This window comes from Cydia strobilella, chromosome 2 (genome assembly GCF_947568885.1).
Source record: "Cydia strobilella chromosome 2, ilCydStro3.1, whole genome shotgun sequence".
NCBI lineage: Eukaryota > Metazoa > Arthropoda > Insecta > Lepidoptera > Tortricidae > Cydia > Cydia strobilella.
The window spans coordinates 21,560,024-21,567,251 of record NC_086042.1 but is presented as its reverse complement, the minus strand read 5'-3'; positions in this window follow the sequence as shown (position 1 = coordinate 21,567,251).

Below are 7,228 nucleotides of genomic sequence, written 5' to 3'. Positions count from 1 at the left end.
TGTGAACCTACACACTCGGTCTAGAACATTATCAACATTCACCTGATGTGACATTCCACTCCGTACCATATTAGTCTCTACTTGTGGCCGTGTGAACCTACCCACTCAGTCTATACCTAACATCAAAAATTATAGCCTGATGTGACATTTCACTCCGTACCACATTAGTCTCTACTTGCGGCCGTGTGAACCTACCCACTCAGTCTTGAATATTCAAAATATTCACCCGATGTGACATTCCACTCCGTACCACATTAGCCTCCAATGCGGCCGTGTGAACCTACCCACTCGGTCTAGAACATTATTAACATTCACCTGATGTGGCATTCCACTCCGTACCATATTAGTCTCTACTTGCGGCCGTGTGAACCTACCCACTCAGTCTATACCTAACATTAAAAATTATAGCCTGATGTGACATTTCACTCCGTACCACATTAGTCTCTACTTGCGGCCGTGTGAACCTACCCACTCAGTCTTGAATATTCAAAATATTCACCCGATGTGACATTCCACTCCGTACTACATTAGCCTCCAATGCGGCCGTGTGAACCTACCCACTCGGTCTAGAACTTTATTAACATTCACCTGATGTGGCATTCCACTCCGTACCATATTAGTCTCTACTTGCGGCCGTGTGAACCTACCCACTCAGTCTATACCTAACATTAAAAATTATAGCCTGATGTGACATTTCACTCCGTACCACATTAGTCTCTACTTGCGGCCGTGTGAACCTACCCACTCAGTCTTGAATATTCAAAATATTCACCCGATGTGACATTCCACTCCGTACCACATTAGCCTCCAATGCGGCCGTGTGAACCTACACACTCGGTCTAGAACATTATCAACATTCACCTGATGTGGCATTCCACTCCGTACCATATTAGTCTCTACTTGCGGCCGTGTGAACCTACCCACTCAGTCTATACCTAACATTAAAAATTTTAGCCTGATGTGACATTTCACTCTGTACCACATTAGTCTCTACTTGCGGCCGTGTGAACCTACCCACTCAGTCTTGAATATTCAAAATATTCACCCGATGTGACATTCCACTCCGTACCACATTAGCCTCCAATGCGGCCGTGTGAACCTACCCACTCGGTCTAGAACATTATTAACATTCACCTGATGTGACATTCCACTCCGTACCATATTAGTCTCTACTTGCGGCCGTGTGAACCTACCCACTCAGTCTATACCTAACATTAAAAATTATAGCCTGATGTGACATTTCACTCCGTACCACATTAGTCTCTACTTGCGGCCGTGTGAACCTACCCACTCAGTCTTGAATATTCAAAATATTCACCCGATGTGACATTCCACTCCGTACCACATTAGCCTCCAATGCGGCCGTGTGAACCTACACACTCGGTCTAGAACATTATCAACATTCACCTGATGTGGCATTCCACTCCGTACCATATTAGTCTCTACTTGCGGCCGTGTGAACCTACCCACTCAGTCTATACCTAACATTAAAAATTTTAGCCTGATGTGACATTTCACTCCGTACCACATTAGCCTCCAATGCGGCCGTGTGAACCTAGCCACTCAGTCTATAACATTAAAAATATGCACCTGAGGTGACATTTCACTCCGCACCACACTAGGGCCGGGTGAACCTGGTCACTCAGTCTAAACATTAACAATATTCACCTGAGGTGACATTTCACTCCGCACCACACTAGGGCCGGGTGAACCTGGTCACTCAGTCTAAACATTAACTGATTAACAATATTCACCTGAGGTGACATTTCACTCCGCACCACACTAGGGCCGGATGAACCTGGTCACTCAGTCTAAAACATTAACAGTATGTATTCACCTGAGAAGGCATTTTGCTCTGCACCACACCAGTCACCAGTGTGGCTGGGTGAACCTGCTCATTTGTTTAGTATACTTATCCATATTTGCAACAAATAACAATCTCAGCGGCAAAAAGGCAACATTATAAACTTTAGTATTCATCTAAAGGCAGTAAGTATTATCATAATTAAATATATGTTCACATATATAAACATGACTTTCATAAACAACAATCATTTTCTTTGACTTTCATTTTTCCTTACTATTTACATCACGTTACTTAGGTGGAATAGCTTTTTTCTCAACCAAATAATTCTATTTTACTAACTATTCTCTTTTCGCTATCTGTTACTTTGTTTCAGACATCCTAATACCATAATATCGTACATTTCATAATATTTCATGTAAAAGTCAATCATATTTTAATGAATCTACCGAACCTGAATCATCAACATATCATATCAATCATCTCAATCTTGTACTATTGACATGCATGACTGTATACAATTATTAACCTAGACATTTTTTTTTTCTGAGATGTCACAAGCGTTTAGTGTTAAAGAAGAAACACCATACATGTATCATTAAATAACGGATTAACCATTAGATATTATATTATATTAGGATAAGCATTAGTTTAGGTAGACCACATAATGACGCCAGCAATGATGGGCAATGCTCTGGCCACATCAGTATATAGTGATCAGACCATCTGCAACATTGAACATAGGGCTGCACTGCACTCGAGCTAGCGTCATAATCAGTTATCAGTTCGACCTCATGATGAAAAGCCTTCGCCCAATAAGGTCAGCAAGCAGCACTTCAGAACTTCTACGCCTCGTGCGCCTTCTAAATCGCATCAGGAGATTTGCGACGTAGCTAAGTTGGTCCTCAGCGACTCCACTGACCCCGATGACTGTGCACTGCTTAGGCCTGCAGACTCGCACCGCCACACAGGCGCACACATTCGCACCGCCGCTTAGACGTATAGCCTAGCACTTCCGCTCAAGTATGCAGACTCGCACCTCCGCTCAAGTGCGCAGACTCGCACCGCCGCTCAAGTGCGCAGACTCTTGCCAGTACATTCTGCAATCATAATTCAGGGCAATAACTATATTCGTCATGTTAAAGCATGTTTGGATTCAACATTTCAAATTTCGGTTCAACTATTCTTGACTCACTAACATTTTTCTAATAATTTATCAAAATAATGTTTGATCAGAAGGATTAAATATGACCTTGCGGAGAAGACCTGTGCCCAGCACTGGGACATCATCTGTTATTAATGATGAAGGCTTCAATTACATCAACAATATCAACATGCACTAAGATGTACACTTACAAAACAAGTCAAATACTCTATCGAGATTCTTGATTAGGTAACTCTATCCCTCATATTATAAAAAATTTTGGCAAATATTTCATTTTTGGTTCAAGCTTTTATCGCTGACTGTACTTTTCTTTTGACAGACAACTAATACTTAGACAATTCCAATAATCCCAAACACGGTTTGGTTTGCAAATTAGGTTGCCTTGTTTTATCACCGAGTTCCTATGGACACCTCCTGTCTCTATCATCAGATCAGCTGGATGGTACCATAATATTGCATTGTCACGCAACTTACTTATTCAAATTCAAATTATTTCGGAAACAATGTCCATAGTTGTTAGTTTTATACTTTATTTATATATACATAATAACACACTCAAGAACAATCATACATAACCTAGCGAGCAATGCAAAAGGTTCCAGTGCTTCTGGAAGTGCCCCTCACATCGCTCTGCAATGGTGTTCAGTATGCTGTTTGGGCTGCCCCGCAACCTCTTCACTAAGGATGCCACTCTTTTGCGCAAAATAGCTGCAAAGCTGTCCAACTTGTTGTGGCACTTATGTGTGCCAATTTTTAGCTTCATCGGAAACCAGAAAGTGGGTCAAATTTAGCTTGCAAGATTTGACCCGTGCAAACATACATAGTTATATAGACACATTGCAAGTAAATAAAAAATAAAAAAAAACTTGTAAAATAAGTTTTATAAGCATTCAGTAATATCAATAAAACATGTGATCAAAATATTGACCTAAGGTGTAGGTCCAATACTGTAACCTGTGCTATAGTAGTTTTTGTACCACGTGTTTACGAAGCGTTACACTATCAACCTTCATACTATTTCTGGCACATAACATTCTAAATTCCCTTTTCTTAATTTTGAGATTAATACAAAATTTTGATCAGTAAATATCAACATTTTCTTACATAGTTTTCTAAGTCTATATTTTATATTGTGATGTGATCCAAATAGTAAATCCATTAAGAACATACATGACCTCTTGTAACCAGTCCACCTCTAAATATCCTTGTTCCTGGTTCCTGCCTTTAACAACACCCTGTTGAGTGAGGCTCCATCTATCTCTCCCCTCACACTGGCACCAACATGCTCAAACCCGGACCAAGACCAGAGACCAGCTCTATGCCACTGCGCAGCCCGTTCTTGACAACTAGTACCTGCTCCTCTACCCAACACTCCACTACTCCGGCCCCTCCTCCAATGTTCCTGTTCTTAATCAAGATTTTTTTTTTTTTTTTTTTTAATTCTAATGGATTGTAGTAGACCTTACCCAAATTACGGAATAATTGCTCGGTCTAATATCATATTATTATTTTTACCTTTTAACCAACTATTTTATCTAACCCTCGACTTTTGATCAAAAACTCAACCTCTAAATTTACTCCCTTCTTAAATAACTATAAATCGCCCATTTACCATCCTCATATGCTAATCTGTCTTATTTTATTTCTCTTGTATGCCAGCATCCTACGCTTTTCATAACACCTCTATACACAACACTTAACCCAGTGATAACTCACACATATATCTCATACAGTTACATGATCCACAATTTCCACTGAAGTCTCACAAATTGGTCTCAACCTTAAGTGTCTGACACTGAAGTGTGAGCCAATACTGACTTATGGCAGTACTGTTGGAGAACTTCAAATAGCATACTATCTTGCATCTTTATTGCAAACCGAATAGTAAAGGCTTGGAACAAATTACCCTCTGAAGTTGTGAACTCTACAAGTGTGAATCAATTTAAAAATAGACGAGACAAACTATCAAAACTGTGAAATCATGCTAAGTGAACTATGATTTAGACGTACCAGCATCAGCTGCCTGTCTAAAACAAAATAATAATAATATCCTTCATGTGATTAGATAAGTATACCCTTAAGCCAACAGCCAACAAACAAAGAACTTGTGTAGAGAATACTTAACTTTTGTCATAGTAGCAAATGCAGTATCCACTTCGTAACTTTTGACATAATAGTTAGCTGCAGTCATCTCTCACCGCAGATTTTCTTTTGCCAATGCTCTTTGCTTTCGCTGAAAAAATAAATCCTTGTGCACAATTTGGTGAAGATTCCCATCAAGCAGCTGCAGTGATCATTGGGAAAGACTTTGACATTTTCATTCAATCTTATATGGCTGATTATATTTCATAAACCTTTTATATATGGCCATAGAGCACATTGCAATAATTCATTATAATTCTTCAACAATTAGGCCTTTGTGGTTATCCAAACACCCAAACTATCATCATCTGTGCATGTAGTTCTCAATCTCGTTACTTTTCATCTTAGAATAGTTAAAATATTTATCAACATGAAGCAATTACTCAACATTATATAAATAACCAAACTTTTATTATACACATTTCTTTTCATATTTTAAGGTTAGCATAACCTTGTCACTAAGGTTGTCATTGTTGTTGAGTTGTTGACATGCGTATATGCCATCATAGCTAAGAATGTAGGCTGTAAAATGTTTGCATATGTGCAATACTCAATATTCAAGATTTTGCACTAAAGCATTCAGTTTGCTCAGTCAGTAGGTTTCGCTTTTATATCATTTGTTCTTTGACATTTAAGGCCCATTCTTCAACGTTCTTGCCACTTCTGATAAAAGACACTCACTAAAACTCCAAATTAGTTTACAATAGATTATTTATTTTGAGTTTTCTATAATTAAAACAATACAAATCTCTTATCCAACAACTTGCGTTTTTCTCTCTGTCTTAACTTAATCTCCTGTCAATGTCATTATTGTCCAAAACCGCGGCAAACCATCTGTCACTTGTCTGATATTTAAAAAATAAAACTAAAAGACCGTTTGAGATATCCTCAACATCTAACACAACTCAAAATTTGCATTTGATTACTTTGCCTCACATATAAAATGCAACTTTCTTATCAGTTTTTGAACAATCAAGAGAGCCTTTACCATCAGCTGGTGTGGTGAAAAGATCTTTTTAGCAGTTAGAGGTACGTATAAATCAGGGTTTGTCTACGCCAAGGTTTCCTCGGTACAAGCCCTTATCTTGCAAACGTTTCCGTAACATTTATAACGGAACCTACCTTAAGGTTAGATTTGTTTATTCAAAACAGAGGAAGTGATTCAGCTACGCAGTTTTTAATGAGAGTACCTAATGAGGAGCACGTTGCCGTTGCTATTCACATGCCCTTTAGAGATAAATAGATAAAGCTATTTGTTCAGGAAATAGTTCTTTGTTATCGTTATTGCGCAGGGTTAAACAAATGTACTAATCATGGGATTTAGGTAATTTTATTACGTCTCGAGTAAAAATTCAAAACACTTACATCAGACTTAAAAACAATAGCGTCCTCGCAGATAAGTTTTTGAAGGTTGCTGTTGTTCTGAATGACTAATGTTTACTTAATAGCTAATTAATTCACTCCATATTAAAAGCGAGAAATATTTGTGCTTACTTATGTGTTTTCGTTAAGGCTTAAATATAGGTTCCCATTTAGCTAGGTAATAGGCATTAGGTATGGAAAAAAAGACAACCTAGTTTATTTGTGTCAAAAAATTGTATTGCCCGCAAGCATACCTACCTATATATATAAACAAGTCTTAATTTTATTAAGAATTAGGAAGTACCGATCTTCCATTGCAAATACAAATTACAAATTACAAAAAACACAGTTACAGTTTACAAATTTAACTATGGAATGAACTGTCGCCTGCTGTTTTTCCGGATTGACACGACTTTGAAACCTTCAAGAAAAGAGTACTCCCATTTTAATACCCGGCAACGCACTTACAATCATCAGGCAATTCGTCTGCTCGTTTGCCTCCTGTATCATTAAAAAATAAGTACTTTAACTTCATAATATTAGCCAGATTCAGATGCGCACACGCAGACGATCGAATGCTGATTAATCGACGGCCTTGCAGTTATGGCGCGCCCTACTTACCGCATCGAAAGTGAGGTGCAAAAGTAAGTGTAAACTTACTTTGTCCTCCACAAATCACAATTAACAGGCATATAATAAATGAGAAAGTAGGATGGCGCCATGCTGCTATCGCACAGGTCATGTATAAATAAGTA